The sequence below is a fragment of the Oryctolagus cuniculus genome, chromosome 18, assembly GCF_964237555.1.
Source record: "Oryctolagus cuniculus chromosome 18, mOryCun1.1, whole genome shotgun sequence".
Taxonomy (NCBI): domain Eukaryota; kingdom Metazoa; phylum Chordata; class Mammalia; order Lagomorpha; family Leporidae; genus Oryctolagus; species Oryctolagus cuniculus.
In genome coordinates, this window is record NC_091449.1 from 20,414,395 (window position 1) to 20,437,906 (window position 23,512).

At 44.9% G+C, this 23,512-nt stretch overlaps 1 long non-coding RNA gene across 2 annotated transcripts; it reads right to left on the minus strand.

Moving 5' to 3' along the window:
- Positions 1 to 117: 117 nt before the first annotated feature.
- LOC103347449 (uncharacterized) lies at positions 118 to 23,512 on the minus strand. Of its 2 annotated transcripts, XR_011384026.1 has the most exons (5): positions 22,926 to 23,512; positions 20,617 to 20,786; positions 9,876 to 10,068; positions 9,633 to 9,769; positions 118 to 3,920 (listed from the first exon to the last, which is right to left on the minus strand). It is a non-coding gene; the product is annotated as an uncharacterized lncRNA (long non-coding RNA). The 2 variants fall into 2 exon arrangements; XR_007913366.2 differs by having other exon boundaries at positions 20,617 to 23,512.

Below are 23,512 nucleotides of genomic sequence, written 5' to 3' on the forward strand. Positions count from 1 at the left end.
ATTGATAGAAGTATACTTGTATAGAAAATGTGTATTGTATTCTTATGATGTGTTAATTATGTCTACCTCTCAATGCAACCCTAGGGCCAAATGTAAGGACAAATTTTTGGGATGGAGAGGCTTGTACCTAGATTTGGCTCTGGTAACCAAGAAACTTTGCTGCCGAATGACCTTCTCCTGCTCCTTGGGAGCCTGGCCAGTTCCCGGGGAGGAGGATAAAGGAATGTTTTCTGATAAACAGGTGGGCATGCTTCATGTCTCGGCTCTCTGGCCAAGACCCGAGATGGGACGCACTGCTTGCCTAAAATCTTGGCAATGAGCCACCCTTGTCCTTGGAGGCTTTAGGGGGGAGCCGGAGCAAGCCTCTGTTGCTGCTGTTTCATCCTGGGGGAACACGCAGTCAAGCTGAATGTTAAATGTGCCCGTAATGATTACATGATCAATTGGCTACTGTGATTGAGGTGTTCTGTGACAGTCCCTTTAATGAAAAATTAACAAAATATATTAATAACAGGACATTCAGGACCTGACGCTCTGCTTGGTATGTCATTACAAAAATCATCAAGGAGGGCTATGCCTGATAAATGAGGGTGCTATAAATGTGGGCAACAGGGACATGTACAAAAATTGTCCAGAAGTCAAAAATCAAAATAAGGCTCTTCCTGGGATTTGCTTCCAGTGCTAAAGGGGAAGGCATTGGGCCAATAAATGTCACTCCAAAACTGATAAAGAAGGTAATTCATTAAAAAACAGAGTTCAGGAAACTGGAAGCGGGGCCAGCCTCAGGCCCTCCCTACAGGGATCAGTGGACCATCTTGCCATAGTACCATTAAAGCAATGGAGCCATGTTTATTGCAACATTCTGTTAATCTATGCTCCTTTACCATCTTTCCTCTAAATAATTTTAGTGTGCACTACAAGGCTTGCAGCGTATTTCTTGCAGATTAAAAGTAACTAAGTCTGTGCACAGCAGACAGCTAAAAAGTAATTTACTGTCACAAATTGGCGTAGTTGGCAGGATCTGCAAGTATGCAAAGCAATGCCTTTCTTTAAAAAAAAAACTGAAGTTGCATGCGTAACCTGTGATGTTCCTGGCTGAAAAGACCTTCAGTTCGCCTCTTTGGTAAAGGAATGGGCTCTCTGCTCAGAATCGAGTGAAAATTGGGATGGCAAGTTACGGAGTGCACAGCCTCCACAAGTTATTGAGGTTTTGCTATCAGTGCCGGTGGAAAAGGGGGATGAACTATAGGCTTTGGGGAGGTGAAAATGGATTTTGTTATCTGCATACTGATACATGTGTAAGCAATTAAAAAAATAAGTACAGAATAAATATAAATTAAAAAAAAATACTGCCCTTTAGAGTCAAACTCCTAGGTAGTGGTAAAAAAATTATATCAAGCTCCTGTACTGCTGCCAGGGCCAACTAAGGTTATTCAGTGTAAACAATACAAAATTCCAGGTGGACATAAAAAAAAAATTTAAAACAATAAAAAAATTATCTTAGTGCTGGAGTGATAATTCCCATAATCACTAAAAGGAATTATCTAATTTGACATGTTAAAAAATCAGATGAAACCTGAAAAATGACTGTGGATTACAGGAAATTAAACAAAATTACTCTCCCATTGACTGCTACAGTCCCAGATACCATCATTTTGATGTAAAAGGTCACAAACATAAAAGCGTGTTCTTAATAAAAAAAGTTAAAAAAAATACTTTTAAATAAAAAAAATATAATTTATAAAAATTGTTTATCTTAATGGCTGGTTTATACTGGAATAAAAAAGGGGGGGGAGAAGAGAAAAGTTTGAGCAAGTTACAGAAGGTGTGAAAAAGTCACAAAATGTTATAAAAAAAAATCTTTGGTTATTTTCTTTAACATAAAATCAAAATCTGATCCTCTGTTAAAGCAATGAGTTAAAGTAATCTATTATGTTCTCTTGATGTCTCTGTTAAATTCTAACTGCTTAAAAACAGCTGTAAAAAGAGCAGTGGTGAAATAAAGGGATCCTATCACCAATCAATGGAATGGACCTGATCCAGTACTGGTATGGGACAAGGGCTCCTAAGGGATGGGTTTTTCCATGTAACCAACATGCCTTTCTGCAATTGCTCCCTGGGCCGTGTGGCCCTGATGCTAACATCTGTATTTACAGCAGCGGATAGAGCACGTCAGTGGCGTGCTTTACTTAAAGACTACAATAACAACGTCATCCTAATAGGAGAGGACACTGCCCTTGCCATGGCTGCATCAGTAGTAAGTGTTCCTGGACTGGCTTTTGGAAATAATCGTGGACTATAAAGGCTTACATGTTTGGTGACCAAAGCAATCAATCTTACTGCTACTGTGCTATCCAATATAGCCAAAGAATTAAATCAAGTTCACTCAGGAGTGCTTTTAAGCCATGCAGCTAACAATTACTCGCTGTTAAAAAAATCATATAAGTTGTAAACCTGTACCTGGGGGATATTGCTTTAACATTACTAACAATGTGCCATATATAGAGTCTGTTATTGATAAACTTAAGAGTAAAATGCAACATATGTTTATTACTAACCCACTATTCATTTGAAGGGTTTCAATGAATTCATTGGTTATTAATGTTGGCTGGACTGCTACCGCTTTTCCCACTTTGTATGGGATGTCTTCCGTGTGTTCTGCATTTTATGCTGACTTCCCTATAGTATAAATGGACTGAGATTCATCATTTAAAACTTTGTACCAAGCCTCCTTTGTAATCAAAATAATTAATATTTGGCTGTATGTTTCATCTCTCACCTAATGTTGGGCTGGAATGGTACTCAAAGACGGGTAAGACGCTCAGCATCCTGTACCAACCTAAGACAGGGCTCTAGGCCAAGCTGCCAGAGTTACCGATGACGGGTAAGGACAGAGATGACTGAGGGCAACCCAAGACAGAGGCCATTCTCAATTTAATAAAAAAAAAAGAAAAAAATGTGGAGACCCATGGCTGGCCATGGGCCCACATGCTAAGGCCTGGCTTGCTGATCATTGGCATTAGTCCTCACACAACAGTATCAAGCCCTGGCCACCAGTGACCGTATTAAAACCCCTCATTAACGGCACACAATTTTAGGATTAAAATTAGTTCAAAGAGAAAATGGGGGAATGAAAGGAGCCAAGAGCCACCATAAAAAAATGGGGCTCCTGAGACAAACTGTTCCAGAGATGGCCTTGGGAAATGGGGAGTAAACCAGTTCACAGAGAAAGCAGTCAGCTACTAACCAGAGATACACAGAACACCTGCCTTGTAGATAAGCCCCTTCCCTACGCTTGCTCAAGGTTAACAAAGAAAGCTGCAAGGCCCGCTACTGAAAATTATCCAATGAACTTACGCCAGCCTATAATATGTTAATTTTGTGGTTTTGCCCTTTAAAAGCTGTGTGAGATAGCTGCTCGGGGCTCCTCTCACTTGCTTGCTGCTTGCAGCAGTAGGGGGCCCATTTGCGCAAATGAAATAAAATTACCTCCTGTTCTATTGCATCGTCTGGTCTGGAGTCTGTGTTTCTGGGGTCGTCACAAGAGGACACCGCTTTTGGAGTCCTACAGTCAAACCTTTCATCCCCAACAATGAGGGGAAAACAATCAACAGTTTCAACATTTGGTGGGAAATTACAATTAATTAAGAAATTAATGCTTAGTAGTATTATGAATATTTTCCCCGTATATCAAAGGTCTCACAAAATAAACCACCCATAAATGAAATTCAAATAATGATATGAATCTACAAATTAACAGAAAAGAATATAACCCCAAAAAATGAGCTAACATGATTTGACCAAAGTTTATTCAGGCTTCTGTCCTCCCTCCAGGCCCTTGAACTTGAATGCATCCTTGAGCTTCAGCAATACAGAATGCAGAACAGCCTTGGCAACGTCCCCTTCTGAGGAGCAGTGGACTGCAAAGAAAAACACTTCCTGTGCAGATGATCGCACCTGCTCACCCCACCCCGAAAGCAGTTCTTTCTGGCCTTATTTATTCCTCTCGGGAAGAGAAATGCCTTCCACCCCACCCCCAGCCTTTTCAGATGCTTCTAGATCTTATGACTTGAATGTCCTGTCTACTGAAATTGCCTTTTTTTTTTTTTAAGATTTATTTAGGGGCCGGCACCGTGGCACAGTGGGTTAATCCTCTGCCTATGGCACCGGCATCCCATATGGGCACCAGTTCTAGTCTCGGCCGCTCCTCTTCCAATCCAGCTCTCTGCTGTGGCCTGGGAAAGCAGTAGAAGATGGCCCAAGTGCTTGGGCCCCTGCACCCACGTGGAGACCTGGAAGAAGCTCCTGGCTCCTGGCTTTCAACCAGCCCAGTGCTGGCCATAACAGCCATTTGGGGAGTGAACCAACAGAAGGAAGACCTTTCTCTCTGTCTCTCCCTCTCACTGTCTGTAACTCTACCTCTCAAATAAATAAATAAAATCTTTTAAAAATTATTTATTTATTTATTTGAAAGGCAGAGTTACAGAGAGGCAGAGGCAGAAAGAGAGAAGTCTTCCATCCACTGGTTCACTCCCTAACTAGCCACAACGGCCAGAGCTGGGCTGGTTGAAAGCCAGGATCCAGGAGCTCCTTCCAGGTCTCCACGTGGGTGCAGGGGCCCAAGGACTTGGGTCATTTTCTACCGTTTTCTCAGGCCACAGCAGAGAGCTAGATCGAAAGAGGAGCAGCCAGGACTTGAACTGGCACCCGTATGGGATGCCAGCACTGCAGGCAGCGGCTTTACCTGCTATGCCACAGCGCCAGCCCCTGCAATTGTCTTTTTAAATAAAATCTCACATTAATTTTTTTAAATTTATTTTCATTTTATTTTGAAAGACAGAGAGACCGGGATAGACAGAAAGCGAAATCTTCCATGTGTTGGCTGGCTTACCCCCCAGATGCAAGGGCTGGGCCAAGCCAGGAGCCTGAAACTGACCTGGGTCGTTCAAGGGGGTGGAACAGACCCAGCTGCTCACCAGGCCCTGCTGTCTCACAGAGTTCATTAGCGGGAAGTTGGAATTGGCTGGAATCAGAAGTGGAGCTGGGTGTCTTGATTGCTATGCAAAATGCCCACCTGTAAACCACTGTTTAAGTTGTTTTCAGAGGTTTCACCACCAAGCTGGCCTGAGCTGGTTTCGGCTAGATAGTGACTGACCAGCTGTGCCATGGATGTGCAAAAATAATCCGATCTATGGATGGCAACTGGGACTGAGCTGTGTCCCCTCACCTTGAAACCAAAAATTGAGGCATGAGCCAGAATGGAACAGACAGCTTTAACAGTGACGGCTCTGAAGGTGACAACATCTGTTTAGTTAGTTTAAGATTTACGTAATTATTTGAAAGGCGGAGTTATAGAAATAGGGAGAGAGAGAGAGACAGAGAAACAGAGAGAGAGAGGTCTTCATCTACTGGTTCAATCCTCAAATGGCCGTGAAGGCTGGGGCTGGGCCAGTCCAAAGCCAGGAGCCAGGAGCTTCTTCCTGGTCTCCCACCTGGGTGCAGGGGCCCAAGGACTTGAGCCATCTTCCACAGCATCATCCCCAAAGAATGTCCACTTTAAAAAAAATGATTTATTTTATTTGAAAGGGAGAGAGAGATCTTCTATCCACTGGTTCCCTCCCTAAAGGCCCACAACAGCTGGGTCTGGGCCAGTCTGAAGCTAGGGCCTTGGGACTCCAGCCAGGTCTCCCACATGATCTGCTGCATCCAGGTGCATCAGTAGGGAGCTAAATCAGAAGTGGAGTAGCCAGCACTTGAACCAGGCATTATGACACGGCATGTGGGCATCCCAGGGAGTGGGATGAGGTCTGGTCTCATGTGTCTGGCTTGGAAGGAATTAAAAACAATAACTACAGGAGCACCAATGACTTCCTGTGCCTGCTTTCCCAACTCCGGGATTCACCTCCTGCTACCCACTATATTCTACGGGGTACACAAACGATCACCATGGGGGGTTAGATAATTCACCATACAATTCATCCTTTCAAAACCCTTTTCATGCGTCTCAAACCCCGCAATACCCAACATAGCTTTTCTTGGTTATGCTTCCCTGTCTTCCAGTCTACAGGGCGGGGATTTCATTTCCAGTTTAGGTATTAACACTCGGGCAAAGGACTAACCTGTGAAGCCCCAGCCGCTTCCCTCACCCACCCATCCGTGCTCTCTCTGACGGCTCTGGGAAGTCACCCAAGCTTCCCTGGCCTCTCACGGCTCCTCAGGTCACTGATAGTCCTCATGCTTGGGACAGATTTGTTCCCATTCCTGACACACTTTGGGGTCAAGGGAGATGGGCACGGGACGCATTTGGGAAGCAGTGATTTCGAAGATGCTTCTCCCTCAACCGGCACAACGCTCTTCAAAACTGGAGGCAATGTGTGGTCTCCAACAAAAGGGGCCTTGGATAGATGATAGGTAGATAGATGGATAGATAGGTAGATGGATAGATAGGTAGATAGATGGATAGATTGGTAGATGATGGATAGATGGACAGATACCACCCATCTGCTGATTCACTTCTCAGATGCCGACAATGGCTGCGGCTAGTCTGGGGCTGAAGCTGGGAGCCAGGAATTCAATTCAGGCCTCTCACACGGGTGGCAGGAACACCGCCACTTGAGTCGTCACTGCTGCCTTCCAGTTCTGCGTTGATGGGAAGCTGGAGCCACAGGAGTCAGAGGAGGGCGTGGCGCCCAGGCACTCCACCAAGGGCTCCAGGCATCTTGGCCAGCTTCTGCCTCCTGTCCCCGACACACACACATTGCTTTAGTAGGTTTATTTGTACCGATCCATTGCTGCATCAATCCCCAGTCCCTGGAGATGAGGAGTATTTTCCCATCTTTCTCAAAGGCGTCGGAGCGGCTCACTACAGGCAGGATGGTGGGTCGTTTCTCAACTGCAGCAGGAAGCACCGGACAGGCTGACTCAGCAGAGGTTACTCCTTCACTTCCCCTGCGGTGGAATTCATTTCCGGGATGCCTTTGGCTCCACCCTTATCCTGGGGCTCGCAAACTCTTCCTTTTCCTGCCCCATCCCTTCACGAGCGGAGACACCTTCAGATTTCCGGTCTCAGAAATGCAGCGGGGCCAGAGTGCCCGCAGCCATCCCAGTCCCACTCCAGGGGCTGACCCTGAAGTTCCTTGCTGGAGAGCTGTGGAGGCAGCAGCAGGCTGGGTTCAAGGTCGTCCCCCCGCGCTGTCTAAACCTCTCTCCTAGGAGAAACGCTACTTCTTGTCCTCTCACCTTGCCTCTCCTGGGAGTCCTCTGCTTCCTCGTCCTCACATTATTTTCCACTGTGGTTCAAAACCTTAACTCTGCCACTCCTCTTCCTCCCCTAACTCAAGGACAAACTCAAGAGCGCATGGTGGTGACCTGGCCATTTGGGGAGTGAACCAGTGAATGGAAAATCACCCCTCCCCCTCTGCCTCTCTGTAACTGATTTTCAAATAAAAATAAATAAATCTGAAAAAAATATAACGAGGGCAAGGTCTGGGGGTGAAGGAGCGAGGCAGTTTAATCTGTTAATAGACGAGGACCACAGCAGATCAGCAGCCTGAAGCAGGACCGACCGCCTGCTTGCTGAGGACGTCTGGGTTAGCGGTGCAGAGAAGGGGGCTGGTTTCCCGGAAGATGCGGCAGGACAGCGCATCTGCGGGTGGCTCTGATACAGTCCCAGACTGCTCAGCCAGGCGCCGAGCTTGCGACGGCGTTGCAGCTGGGCCCTCGGGAGAGGCTGCAGGTGCAGAGATGAGCCTCTCTCTGACTGGCTTGCTCGGCCCCAGCTGCTTGCATGGGGGAGAGGGGAAGCCAAGGACTTAGCCTTGAAACAGAACATAGCAGAGTGTTTTCTAAGAGTGGCTAGAATCAGGGAGAGTGAAGCTGTGCATGGTGAGAATCTGCCATCCTTAGACGGCCCTGTACCCAGTGACAAGAACACTCTGATCCTTCATGGATGCGTCCGCAGTCAACTAATTTTTGACAAATGAGCAAAGGCAGCTTGATGGAAAAAGCAGCATCTTTTCAAGAAATGATGGAGTTACTGGACAAAAAATACCAAAATACTCTGGACACAGACCTTACACTCTTCACAAAAATTAGCTGAGGGCCTGGCGCTGTGGCTTAGTAGGTTAAGCCTCCACTCGCCTGCAGCACCAGCATACCGTATAGGCACGGGTTTGTGTCCTGGCTGCTCCTCTTCCCATCCAGCTCCCTGTTAATGACTTGGGAAAGCAGCACAGGATGGCCCGAGTGCTTGGGCCCCTGCACCCACGTGGGAGAGCCAGAAGAAGCGCCTGGCTCCTGGCTTCAGGTCAGCCCATCTTCAGCTATTTCAGCCATTTGGGGAGTGAACCAGTGGATGGAAGATTGCTCGTGCACACTCTTTCTCTTTCTCCCTCTCTCTGTCTGTAACTCTGCCTCTCAAATAAATAAGTAAATCTTTTAAAAAATACTATCTCAGTGCATTATAAACCTAAATGTAAAATGCAAATCTATAAAACTCCCAGAAGATAGCACAGAAAAAAATCTAGATGGCCTTGGGTTTGGCTAGGACTTTTTACCAGTTAACACAAAGGCATGATCCAAGAAAGAAACAATTACTAAATTGGACTCCATTAAAATGAAAAACTTCCACTTTGCCAAAGACACCGTCAACAGGATAAGAAGTCAAGCCTCAGAGCGTAAAGAAATATTTGCAAAATACATTTGATAAAGGGCTGTCGTCCACAACAGGTGGAATCTGCAAACGCTGGCCGGGCAGGGGCAGGGTGCAGAACGGTGGCCGGGCAGGTGCAGGGGCCGCGGTGGGAAGCGGGCGGAGAGAGGAAGTGCTGATCAAAGGCTCCAGAATTTCAGTTAGGCAGGTGAAGGACTTGAAGAACTCTGTTTTCCATAGATAACAACAGCACACTGTGTTCTTGGAGCATGTCAAGAAAGTAGATTGTAGGTGTTCTGACCACAAAGACCGTAACTATGTGAGATAAGACATATATGAACTAGATCGCTTTAGCCATTCCACAACCCGCACGTATTGCAAAACCATGTTGTACATGATCCCTTCACGTGATGTTGTCAATTAGAAATTAAAAATAAATTGCATTGATTTTTGAAGAAGATGAAATAAAATAAAACAAAAGAGCCCAATGGTGCAAGGGTGTGTGACCGTGTGAAAGTTGTAGTCGTCACCTGAGATAGTCGCTGCATTTTCTGTCCCGACAAAGGTGGGAGTCTTGTGATTCATTACCGCCAGCTTCCTGCTCAGGACCACCCAGAGAACGCCAAGTGTGCCCCTCTCACCGTGACGCCTTGCCCATGGTCATCTCTGCCCGTGCTCCACCCTCGTGGCCTCAGGCCGACTCCACAGCTTCTGCTGTGGCACTTGCCCACGGTGGCCTACGCTGCAGGTGTCATCAGATGCACACGTTGCCTAGAAGTTCTGGTATAGAGCTCAGCTGCAACAAGATTTTCATGGGTCTGGACACTCCTGCTGTAGGCAAGTCCCCGCTTAAAGGTCTCGGTAGGGACATGAGCTGGAGATCCTGTCTCACCACCCAGCACTGAACCCCATCCTTGTGTTCTTGGGCTTTCCCAGTTTGTGATCCGGCCAGGCCAGCACTGCCATGTGGACCACTCCTTACCATTACCCAAGGTTTCGTATGTTTCCAACAATCCCGTGAAGTCATCCCTGGGTCAGGTGGGCACATGCGATGGGGCCGTTTGCTGTTATCAGAGTTTACGTGAACTTGGCCGGCATTTCTCTGCTTTCAGGTCGTCACTGTGGATCAGAGGGTGAGGAGTTACCTTCTCAGCCAAGTGTCTCTGTAGAAGGAGTGTCACAGGACAGGAATCCCAACGCAGCTGTGTCCACCCAGGAAACCTACCCCTGTGACGTGTGTGTGAAAGACATTTCACACTTGGCTGCACATCAGGCCTCATATCCCGGGCACAAACCGTGTGTGTGTTGAAGCATCTGGGAGCAGATCTGAGTTCAGTGTAAAACTGCCACAGCAGCAGGTGCAGCAGCAGGTGAGCAAGCCCTTGGAAGGGAGGAGACGAGGCCTGGCCGGTGGGAACCTACAGAGAGAACACATCAGAGAAGCTTTGCACACCTAGGGAGGGTGGGGAGGGTGGGAAGGCCTTGGGGGCCACGGGAGACTTTCACGCCCGGTGTGGACAAGAGCACTGAAGCCGGGGGAGATTTGCACACTGCACAGGGCATAACGAGCGCCGTGATTCTGGGCGCAGATTCACACCTGCTGGGCATCAGAGAATCAGACGAAAGATCTTACGCGCGCGCAGAGATGTGGAATAGTTTTAGCCATGCCACTCATCTCATTCAACACCAGAGTGTTCATAACAGAGTAAAACCCGATGGATGCTGTGAGTGTGAGTCTCCTGGGAAACCCTTTGCCGGCAACCCCAGCCTGATTAAACACCGGAGAGTTCACGCTGGAGAAAGGCCTTCCCAGGGCAATGATTGTGGGAAACTCTCCCCGAACAGCCCTTTGAGGGGCAGTGAATGTGGGAAGGCCTTCAGCCGTTGCTCCGACTTCTGCTGCTTTTCCTAGGTGCAGTGACTTTACCTGCTACAACACAATGCTGGCCCCTCTTGTAATGGTTTTTATTTCTGTAAAATCAGTAATAGTCCCTGCTCTTGTTTCTAATTGTTTTAGTAATTTGTTTTTCTCTCTTTTTCCTTGGTAAAAATAGCTAAAGTTTAGTTATAGTTGTTCATCTTTTTTTTTTTTTTTTTTTGAAAGGCAGAGTGGACAGTGAGAGAGAAAGACAGAGAGAAAGGTTTTCCTTTTGCCGTTGGTTCACCCTCCAATGGCCGCCGGGGCCGGCACGCTGCGGCCGGCGCACCGCGCTGATCCGATGGCAGGAGCCAGGTACTTCTCCTGGTCTCCCATGGGGTGCAGGGCCCAAGCACTTGGGCCATCCTCCACTGCACTCCCTGGCCACAGCAGAGAGCTGGCCTGGAAGAGGGGCAACCGGGACAGAATCCGGCACCCCGACCGGGACTAGAACCCGCTGTGCAGGCGCTGCAAGGTGGAGGATTAGCCTAGTGAGCCGCGGCGCAGGCGTTGTTCATCTTTTTGAACCACTGACTTTGGTTTTGCTGACTCTATGTTGTTTTTCTGTTCTCTAGGTATCTCTAATGTCTTTATTCCTCCCTTCCTCCTACTAGCTTTGGCTTTTTTAAAATTTTATTTGAAAAAGAGATAGAGATTTTCAATCTACTTGTTCACTCCTCAAATGACTGCAACAGCCAGGCCTGGGTCAGGCTAACACCAACATTTGGGAGCTCAATCCATGTCTCTCTCGTGAATATCAGGGACTCAACTACTTGAACTATCCCTGGCTGCCTCCCAGGGTGTGCATTAGCAGGAAGCCAGATCAGAAGTGGAACTGAGACGCAGATCAGGTACTCCAGTATGGGATGCAGGCAGCCCAAATGGTATCTTAGCTGCCAAGCTAAATGCCTGCCCTAGTTTTGGGTTTCAGTTTGTTTTTCTTTTACTAGTTCTTTAAGTTGTAAAGTTACATACAACTTTTTAAAAAATTATTTGAAAAAGAGAAAAAGAGCAAGAGTGCCCGTCTGCTGATTTATTCCCCAAATACCCGCAACAAGCAGAGCTGAGTCAGGTCAGAGCTGGGAGCTGGGAGCTTCTTCCAGGCCTCCCACATGGAGGGCAGGTCCCCAAGTACGTGAGCCATCACCAGCTGCCTCCTGCGCTATGCATTAGCAGACTGTTGAATCAGGAGAGGGGCTGGAACCCGACCCAGGTGCACAAAAACGGGATGTGGGTGCCCCAAGCATGATCCTAACTGCCATGTCAAACAGCCCCAGAGTGAGATTTCTGATCTGAGGTCTTTCTTCTTGCTTAATACAAGCTTGATATCTGTAAAATTGCCTTTTAGGACTGCTTTGACCACATCCCGTACATTTTGGTAGGTTGTATTTTCATTTTACCTCTATTTTATGGCTTCTTTTGTGATGTTTTTCTTTGATATACTGATTATGTTATTTAATTTTTACAAAGTTATGAGTTTTCCAGTTTTCCCTTTGCTCTTTTTTTCTTTTTCTTTCTTTCTTTTCCTTTTCTTTTTTCTTTCTTTCTCTCTTTCTTTCTTTCTCTCTCTCTCTCTTTCTCTCTTTCTCTCTTTCTCTTTCTTTCTTTCTTTCTTTCTTTCTTTCTTTCTTTCTTTCTTTCTTTCTGACAGGCAGAGTTACAGAGAGACAGAGAGAAAGGTCTTCCTTCTGTTGCTTCACTCACCAAATGGCCGCTACGGCCAGTGCTGTGCCGATCCAAAGCCAGGAGCCGGGTGCTTCCTCCTGGTCTCCCATGCAGGTGCAGGGCCCAAGGACCTGGGCCATCCTCCACTGCACTCCTGGGCCACAGCAGAGAGCTGGATTGGAAGAGGAGCAACCGGGACTAGAACCCAGCACCTCAACCAGGACTAGAGCCTAGGGTGCTGGCGCTGCAGGCAGAGGATTAGCCTAGTGAGCCGCAGCGCCAGCCTGCTCTTTTTTTTTCTAGCTTTATCCTGTTGAGGTCAGCGAAGAGACTGTGTATTAAACTGATTTTTAATGTCTATTCATTCTTGGGATGAGCAGAAGCACGGTTGTGGTGAAGGTAAGACTTCACCAGGTGTTCAGGTGTTGTTTTAGCTATTCGCCTTTTTTTTTTTTTTTTTTTTTTTTTTGCTAAAGTTTGGGCTTTCTCATCACTCTTGCAAGCACATGTTATCTTTGGTCCTTTGGAAAGACAACAAGTAAAATTCCTTGAATATCCCAAACAAACTATTGCTATGATTTTCTCTTGACTGGTCTGCTTTTGTCTTTTTTTTTTAATCTATATTTTAGTTTTCTGAGCCCTGTACTAAAAAATCACAATTTTCATGTGGGGAAATTAGTTACACGAAGCAATTCAAAGATGGTGCCCAGAGGAAGCAAGGTGGGTGAAATCCAAAGTTGTTTACCACCAAAGCTAATTGGCTATGCAACATCAGGGGAGGTAACAAAACTAGTAACAAGTGTATAGACATATGGCTAGTCCTATAGAAATCGCCCCGTAAAATGACCGTTTAAGTGATTGGTTGGTCCTTAGCCCTGCCCCAGTGACTCTGCAGTTTTGTGCTATAAAAGGCTCTGTTACGTGTGAAATAAACGAGTTCTTGCTAGACTTGGCTCCCAGCTGCGTCTGATTGTCTCCAGGATCAGGAGGCTGGGGAACAGGTGAGTGGCTCACTTACATTTCCTCGGACCCAGTCCATCCTGTACGGGTGGACTAAGACCCTGCATTTCATACTCAGACCATCACAACCCATGCCCATGGGAATCTCTGGCTATTTTGTGTCTTTGAAAAGATCCTAATTTTTTTTAAAGAATCATTGCTCTCTGTCCCAAGCTGTTCCACAATCACCTGTAATCACCTCTGTCCATTCCTGGAAGTAGTCATTTCTCCAGAAAGTCTTGGCTAATTTTGGGAAGAATGCTATTGAAGGAAGAATGTTACAGACTGAGTATGTCTCCTCCAGATGCATACGCTGAAGCCCCAATCCTCAACGTGATGCCATTTGAAGGTGAGACAGTTGGGGGATGATTAGGTTTAGATGAAGTCGTGAGGGTAGAATCCCCACAAGGAGACTGCTGTGCTTTCAAGAACAGAGGGCGACATCTCTCTTCATAAAGCAACAGAGATAAAAATGAATCAGGTAAAATGTTATCAAAGACGGTGGCAATTTTGCTCTCCTTTCCACTTTCCTCTATGTTGAAATGTTCATAGGAAAAAAGTCAAGAAAGGAATGTTTAAAGGAGTAGTTGGCTTTGCTACTGTATTACTGACTTCCAATTTCTATTTAACTTCGGACAGTGTAGATCACAGGCTGTTGACATTTTCACACACATTAAAAGTGAGTATCTTTCAAAAACTTGATTCAGTTTAAGAGGTAATTTCCACATGAATATCCTCTCCTGTTCCTTTCCTTCTACAAAATTTTGTCAGAAAGATTCACCTACAGTTCTAAACTGGACAAAGGGAGGCATTGCTAGACTAACTACATCTGTAGGGTTTTACGATCAAAGTTTCGCTAACAGGTAGAAAAAATAATGAAACTAAGATTACTGAGCAAAGAATGCACGTTCTATTAATCATCATTTTGAAAACAATACCCCATAGTGGTAAGCACACTGGCTCTCCTGTTTGTTAACTATGCTGGTCCCCTGTTGATATCTAAGTATAAAACTTCATGCTTTCAACATTGTGAACATTAAATAATGTTTATTATCTTTCCCAAAAAGTTCACTGGTATGATTATTCTAATACTTTAAACACAAGAATGACAAATGAAGCCTTATTTTCTGAATTACATTATAAATTCTCTAATTCAGACAGGCCCTAACTTACAATGGTTTGAGTTTTGATTCTTTGGCTTTATGATTATGTGAACTGATAATGTATTCAGTAGAAACCGCACTGTAAACTTTACTCTTTTTGGTAAATTACATTAGATATTCAATATTTTATTATAAAATGGACTTTGTGTTAGATAACTTTTCCCAGGTGTAGCCTACTATAAATGTTCTGAATATGCTTCAGACAGACTAGGCTAAGTTATGATATTCAGCAGGTTATGTGTGTTGTATTAAGTGCATTTTCAATGTCTGACATTTTCAACACATGATGGCTTTATACTGATAGAATCCCACTGCAAGTCAAGGGGCATCTGTATCAGAAAAATGAAAATATCTCTGGAAATCTACCAACAATTTTTGCATTTTGAGTTTTTCTTGCCAGCATGAGTTCTCAGATGCTGAACAATGAGCCGCACATGAAAGACTCCACATTCCCACGACTGAAAGTCTTTCCACATTCCTCTCCTGCATATAGTTTCTCTCTAGTGTGAATTCTCAGATGCTGAACAAGCTATGCACCAGTGCTGAAGGCCTTGCCACATTCCTTACCCTCATAGGTTTCTCACCAGTACGAAGTCTTTTGTGTTGAACAAGGTATGGAGAACAGCTAATGGCTTTCCCACATTCCTCACATTCATAGGGTTTCTCACCATTATGGATCCTTTGGTGTTGAACAGGGTATGAGCTACTACAAAAAGCTTTTCCACATTCTCTTCACATGGCCTCTCACCAGTATGGATACTTTGATAAGTAAGTTGTCCAGACACAGAAAAGGCCTTTCCACATCCCTCACACTCACAGGGCTTCTCACCAGAGTGAATTCTGTCATGTTGAACACCATATGAAAAGGTACTAAAGGCCTTTGAACATTCCTTACACCTAAACTGTTTTCACTAGTGTGAGTATTCTGCTGCTGAATAAGTCTCCGATAGGCTATAAGAGCTTTCCCACATTCCTTACCTTCATAGGGTTTCTCACCAATATGGATCCTTTGGTGTTGAACAAAGTATGAGCTACTACAAAGCTTTTCCACATTTTCTACACCCAGGTGGCTTCTTACCAGTATGAGTACTCTTGATGTACAATACGTTGATGGCTGCTGAGAAAGGCCTTCCAACATCCCTTATGTTCATGTGGTTACTCGCTAGCATGCCTTCTCCCATGTTTAACACAGGCTGAGCCTTGACTAGAGGCCTTCCCACATTCTTTACATTCATACTTTTCTTAACAGTGTGAGTTCTCTGATGTTGAACAAGATATGAAGAAGCACTAAAGCCCTTCGCACATGCCTTCCATTTACATGGTTTCTCACCCAGATACAACTTCTGATGTATGACACATTGATGTTCACTACTAAAGTCCCTCCCACATTCTTCCTGTTTTTCCTGGGTATGTGTTCTGCCATGTTGAACAAATGCTGAGCCTTGACAAAAAGTCTTCCCACATCCCTGTATCCAAATGGTCTTTCTCTGTTAAGAATACTCTGTTGTAGAGCAAAAGATGTACAATTTTTATAAGTGGACATTTCGTCATAATTGGTTATCTCACATTTCAATTGCAAATCTGAAAGCAAATTAAAATTTTTTTGTTTTCCTATGTAGAACAAATAGATTCCTATGGAAGAAAAAAGACAAAATACCATAATACTAAAATATAGTTGTGATAGTCAAAAAAGGAGGAATGAAGAGATTAATGAGAGTTTATATAAACTAAGGCTGGTTATTAGTGAAACAGGTGTCACTTTATTTGAAGAGCTAATTAAAACATTGACATTCAAGCACCCCCCAGACCCCCTGAACCAGAATACACAGCGAATGAATGTTCCTGTGCATCTATTTTTTTAAAAAAGCATTTTACTGAAATATAATAAACATACCAAGAAATGCATGTAAGTTTACAGATGAGTTCTTTGTTCTCTGATCACACTCCTAGCCAACACCCAAGAACAAAACATTACTAGCACCCCTAAGAGTCCTATCTTTCTTTTAATGTGGGAAAGAAGAGTATATTGTCATTCACATGGTATGATTAAGTGAAACAATATTTATAACTTATTGCCAAGTTATATGACATCCACATAATTTTTATACTATTATATTAACTATCACAAATAAGAAAAAAATCTGATATTTATCTTTTGGGTTTGGCTTATTTCACTTAGCACACTGATTTCCAGTTGTATTCATTCTGTTGTAGATATATTTCATTTTTTTAATACTAAGTAATATTTCATCATGGATATATACATTTGGTATATAGTTATATGTGTGTGTGTATGGGTGGATATGTCCGCCCATCAGCTGATGGACATCTAGGTTGATTCCAAATGTTATCTATTGTGAGTTGAACTGCTATTAACACAAGAGTGCAGGCAATTCTTTCATATGCTGATTTCATTTATTTTGGATATATTCCAAAGAGTGAAATAGCTGGGTCATATGGAAGATTTATTTTTATTTTCTGAGGAATCTCCATACCGTTTTTCATTATGGTTGCACTAACTGGCATTCCCATCAACGTATTAGGGTACCTTTTTCTCTACATCCTCACCATCACTTATTGTTTATTAATTTCTCTATGTAAGACATTATACCTGGGGTGAGGTGAAACTTCATTGTGGTTTTGATTTGCATTTCCTAGATGGCTAGTGATCCTGAGCATTTTTTCACTTGTCTGTTGCTATCTGCATTTTATCCTTTGAAAAATGCCTGCTCATATCCTTTGCCCATTTCTTAGCAGGTTGTTTTGTTGTTGTTGGGCTTCTTGAGCTCCTTATGTCATGTGTATGTTTTTAATCCTTTATTGAATGCATAGTTTGCAAATATTTTCTCCCATTCTGTCAGTTGCCTCTTCATTTTGTCATTTGTTTCCTTTGCTGTGCAGAAGCTTTTTAGCCTGATGCAATCCCATTTGTCAATTTTTGTTTTCACGGCCTGTGTTTCTGGAGTCTTATCCAAGAAGTCTTTGCCTAGGCCAATGTCTTAGAGCAGTTCACCTACGTCTTCCTCTAGTAATTTAATGGTTTCAGGTCTTAAGTTTAGATCCTGGATCCATTGAGTTGAATTTTTTATGTGGTTTAAGGTAGGGATCTTGTTTCAAACTTCTGCGTGTGGAAATCCAGTTTTCCCAACACCACTTATTGAAGAGACTATCCTTTATACAGGGAATGATTTTAGCTAGTTTGCCAAAGATGAGTTTGTTGTAGATACAGATACGTGGATTCATGTCTGGGGTTTCTATTCTGTTCCATTAGTCTACAGGTCTACCTGTGCATCAAATTTTTAACATCTGTAACAAATGCTTCTGACACAGATGAAATTTTCACTTGTGTAACCTGTATTTCATCCCTCCATCCCCTCCTCCAGATTTCTCTTTGCACTTAAATTAAAATCCATCTAACTTTTCATAAATAATGTGGTCCTTGCTTACCTATCAGGCCTCATGCCAAGCCACATCTCTCTTGGTTCCTATTCACATCACTTCCCCTTTCAGCACCTAGAATGTATCACAAGCTTTCTCATCTTTTGTGTAGGTGGTGTCATTTCCCAGAAAGCCTTTGGCATGGGTTCTTTGCAGACCAGATCTTTCTCACCTTATACATGTTTAAGGTAAAATGTCATTGCACCAAGAATGTTGTAAGCTGCTGGCTTTGTCTAAGAACATTCATTTATTTTCTGTTCCTATTACTTCATTTCTTTGCTTTCCCACTGGCTTTCAGTATATAAATAGCAATATATTCTTCATTTATTTCTCCCAAACTCCCTGTACTAGACATTATTTTGGCTCTCATGCCCTTTGCCCACTTGCTAAGCCAGTGAATATGTTGTATCACATGGCAAAGAAATACTTATCAGTTGATTTATGATAGGGACTGGATTACTCCAGATGGGCCCTCAAAGCAGAGCTTTTTCCTTGCTGGGGGTGCAAGAAGTCAGAGAGATTTAGCAGAAGGGAAGTCAGGATAGTCACAGCATGAGAAGGATGGCTCCTGCCAGACAGAGATAAATTCTGCCAGTAACCGGTGAGCTCGGAAGAGGACCCTGAGCCCCAAAGAACAGCAGCTATGGTTGATATCAGTTTTTTCTCCACATATTTACTTAATTAACTTATTTGAAAGGCAGAGTGACAGGCAGAAGGGGAGGAACACAGATCTTCTATCCACTGGTTCACTCCCTAAATGGCTGCTACAGCCAGGTCTGGGCCAGGCCAAAGACAGGAGCTAGTGACTCCAGCTGGGTTTCCCACATGGGTAGCAGGGTCCCAAGCAATTGGGCCACTCTCTGCTGCCTTCCTATGCACATTAATGGAATTGAATCAGAAGTGAGCAGCTGGGACTATAAGCTCCAATATGGGATGCTTGTATAACAAGCAGCAGCTCAACATGTATGCCACAATGCCAGCTGTAGTTGATATCTTGACTTGGCTATGCTGCACTGGACTTCTACTCTATAGAACTACAATTGAGGGTGGTTTTAAGCTACTAAGTCTATGATAGTTTATTACAAGCATAGTTTGTTACAAGCAGTACACATTAATACATTCTTCAAGAGTGGGCCCAACCCATGTCAATCAGCACAAAATTATAACCCATTGATATACAGAAGGAATTGGCTGATAACAAGCAACAAACAAAATCATTGGACAAAAATAAGTTAAATCAGGATACTAAAGGGCAATCTTTGTTAATCCACTAATATGAATGAGGGAATCCTTGAAACAATGTCTAGAGTGAGACAGAGAAGGTACAGGTAAAGTTCAGATATCTTGTGCCAAAAAGGAAGGAAAATATCAGATTCATGGGTTCCTAAACTCTTCAAATTATATTAATTAAATATGTACAGCTTTTTGTATGTCAGTCATAGCTCTACAAAGTGGGTAAAAAAATTGGGATGGATATTTGGCGAAGCGGTAAGACACCACTTTGCAATGTCTACACCCTGTATCAGAACACCTGAGTTCTAGTACCAGCTCCACTTCCAATTCTAGCTTCTTGCTAATGTACACTGTGGGAGGCAGCAGGTGATGGCCCAAGTCGTTGGGTCTCTGCCACCAAGCTGGGAATCTGATGGAGTTCCATAACTGGCCTAAAAGTCATCTTAAGAATGGGAGTAAGAGTTGGCGAATTATTTCATCTTTGTAAATATACACTGAACCAAATGTCTCAGCTTGGTCTAATTCTGTCAATCTAAGAAAATACTTTCACATTGTTATTTGGTACCCCTTTCTCAACACTTCTTCCTGCTTTTTTTTAAAAAAAGATTTATTTATTTATATGAAAGTCAGAGTTACACACAGAGAGAAGGAGAGGCAGAGAGAGAGGTCTTCCATTCGCTGGTTCACTCCCCAATTGGCTGAAACAGCTGGAGCTGCCAATCTGAAGCCAGGAGCCAGGTCTTTCACATGGGTGCAGGGGCCCAAGGACTTGGGCCATCTTCTACTGCTTTCCCAGGCCATAGCAGAGAGCTGGATCGGACATGGATTAGTGGGGACTCGAACTGGTGCCCCTGCTTTTTTTGTTGTTTCAAGATTATTTATTTATTTGAAAGGCACAGTAATAGAGAGAGGAAAGAGAGAAAGCATTCATTCCCTGATTCACTCCCCAAATGGCTACAATGGCCAAAGCCTGGAACTTGGAACTCCATGCAGGGTCTCCCATGCAGGGGGCAGGGCCCAAAAACTTGGACTATGATCCACTGCTTTCCCAGGCGCATCAGCAGGGAGCTAGATCAGAAGCAGAACAGCTGGAACACAAACTGGCACTTTGACATGAGATCTCAACCTATTAACAAGGTGATCAGTCATCTCATCAGGTCCCTGGGGAATTCCAAATCTTCTGACGTGTGGTCCAATGAAGCCATCAGGTGAAGCCCATGGCTCTAACCCCCCAGCCACAGACTGCCCGGGGAGCTTAAACAATTTTCTAGGACATTTCACTCCTTCACTGCCCTATGGTAGCCCCCCCGGCAAGACATCCCACATCATACCTGCTCCGTAATTTACTCAATGAATGCATGAACGCCAGTTAGAAAACAACAGTCTCATAAGGAGGAAACAGGTACTTGGCATCATTCCTCCAAACAGGAGGAATTCAAGAGGTAGGTGATTAGATGGTGCCGTCTTAGGCAGAACACTTCAGGCTAATTCATGAAAAATACTTATGTAACCTAAAAATCCCAGCATTTCAAGGAGAAACACCGACTTACGTGAGCCATGCCTTTAGGAACGTGAGAACCAATCCGTCTCTGTTGGAGTTCTATCAGACTCTGGGAAACCCAAGCTGGGAGAAGAAAAGGAGGCTTCGATGTCCACAGATGACGGAGGCCAATAAACCTTCTTGTCCCTCCCTGTCAGCCTCCTTACAGGCTACGACCACCTGCAGACAAAATTTGGGAAGAGTGGGGGGGTCGAAGCCCACGGAACCCAGCTGCTCACAGCTGCACGCAGGGCAGACCTCTTCCTGGAGGCAGAATCACAAATGCCTACAGTGTTCCGGCCAGGCCCCTCTGGAGGAGGCTGACGCCTGCAGGGTTCCGGCCAGGCCCCCCTGGAGCAGGCTGATCTACGTCTGACACTGGGCTCCATGGCTCTCCTTGACAGATTCTCCTCGTTCCACCCTCACACTCTGGATGTTGAAAAACAGTTCATATCACCCAAGCCAGAACTTTTTTCATGGTGCCAGGAGAGGGTGAGGTCAGCCAAGACAGGACAAGTGGAGAAAATAGAAGAACTCGCTCAGGCTCAATTTTCTCATCACTAATACAGGGTTAAGAACACCACTCACTACATATGGTTCTCTTGAAGAGTAAGAAAACCCACAGAAAACACTTAATAGAAGAATTGTATAACATGAGTTAGCTGTTATTATTGAAGTTATTATATGAAGAACATTACATGCCCTTTATTTCATTTTTACAAAAGAAGAACGTTGCTTCTATTTTTTGTGGACACATCTCTCTGGCATGCTTTATTATAATTTTAAGCACAAAATTTAGAAAGCAGCCTTAAGAATATCATTCTACAGGGCTGACACTGTGGTGTAGTGGGTAAAGTCGCCTCCTGCAGTGCCAGCATCTTGTATAAGGTGCCAGTTTGAGTCCCAGCTGCTCCACTTCCGATCCAGCTCTCTGCGATGGCCTGGGAAAGCAGTGGAAGATGGCTCAAGTGCTTGGGACCCTGCACCCACAGAGACCCCAAAGAAGCTCCTGGCTGTGGATCGGCTCCGCTCCAGCCATTGCAGCCATTTGGGGAGTGAACCAGTGGATGGAAGACCTTTTTTTTTCTCTCTCTCTCTCTGCCTCTAACTCTGCCTTTCAAATAAATAATTTTTTAAAAAATCATTCTTAAAAAAAAGCAGAAAAGACTGACACTTGAATTGACACTTGAATTTCTCCCACACTAAAGAGGCCCCACTCTGATATGATGGCTGGAAATATCAAAGCTTGTCACTGGGAAAGTAATTTGTATGACAGGTCTTTGGAAGTCCTTTTACCTGCACTAACAGCTTTTACATAACACTGCTATAATCCTTAAGAGATAATACAATTTTTCAATGATTTATTTATTTGAAAGGCAGAATGTCAGAAGGAGAGAGAGAGGGAGAGGGAGAGGCAGAGAGAGAAAGAGATCTTCCACCTATTGGTTCACTCTTCAAATGGTGGCAACAGCCAGGTCTGAGCCAGACCAAAGCCAGGAACCAGGAATTCCATCCATCCGGGTCTCCCATACAGATGGCAGGGGCCCAAGCACTCGGACCATCTTCTGCTACTTTTGCAGGTGCAGCAGGTACTCCAACACAGGACGTCAGCATCGCAAGTGGTGGCCTAGCCTGCTGAGCCACGCCAGCCTCGAGGGTCTTTTTCAGACTACAGGAGGCTCAGGGCGTGCTCTTCTCTTCCTGGAGCACGCATGCGCATGGTATGAAGTCCAACAGCCTCCTTTTTAAACTAAGAATTAAGAGTCTTTTGCTTCCTAACATAAGTGGTTAGCGTGAATCTATTCTAGACACAAAACAGAACCCTAGTCACAAGCTAGCAAGAAAGAGGGAGAGAATGCATCCCTAAATAACTATTCTATCTTCAGGTTACTCATTTTTTTCACAAGTCTGTATTAACTCTGCCTTCAGAAATTTCATATGCACATCCATTAATTGTACTTTATCAATATAATTAGGCTCATTCACTAACAAGAGTCTTCTCTGGAAGACATAACTCTGGCTAAGTGGTGGTTATAGACTAAGAGAATGAATGCAAAGTGGACGGAATCTTGCCTACGGAAAAGATGCTCACAAACTTGCCAAACCCCTGTTCTCCTTCACTAAATAACCAAAATATTGCCCACAAGAACCTTGCAAAATATCTTAGAAAATCTCATACTAGATGGGATTCCTAAAGAACTTAAACACTTCCTGACTACCACTGCCCGTAACTGTGCACATCTCGGGCTCACACGGGTACCCCTTCTCAGGACTAACCCTATTCCCCGCCCACCAGTCCATCACGTGAGCGTCCCTGACCTAGCCAGCTGCATGGTCTTGAGCTCTGATCGTGCGCACGGCCATTCCCAGCACAGCCTCACATCCAGAACCAACGGGAGAGAAAGGGAGCCGGGCGCTGCTTCCCCAAGCTCCCAGCCTGGCAGGAGGCGCAGTCTCTGCGGGGGAGGTCCCCTGAAGACCCCTCTGGCTCAGAAAGGTCAGCAGCGGTCAGCACGGTGCCGGGACACCGCATCCCGCAGCCCGAGGCCACCCAGACCGGCTCCCTGCTGGCGCACCCCTGGGAGGCAGCGCGGGCTCCAGGCTCCGGCCTGGCCCACACCTGGCCGTTGAGGGCATCTGGGGAGCGCGCCCGCGGAAGGGGGACCTGTCTGTCTCCCTCGCTCTCTCAAATACAGGAGTGACTGGATAAACACACACACACACGACAGAGAACTCGTGCAATCGTAGTTCTGCGTCTCCTGCGGGAGAACATCACCGGAAGGCTTGGTAACCGCCCCGGCACGGGCCCACTGCCCGGTGCGGACCCGCGCGGCGGCTGCAAGCCGAGCCGAGGCCTAGGTCACGGCGGCACCTCCACAGCTAACGGACGCAGGGGCACCCAGTCC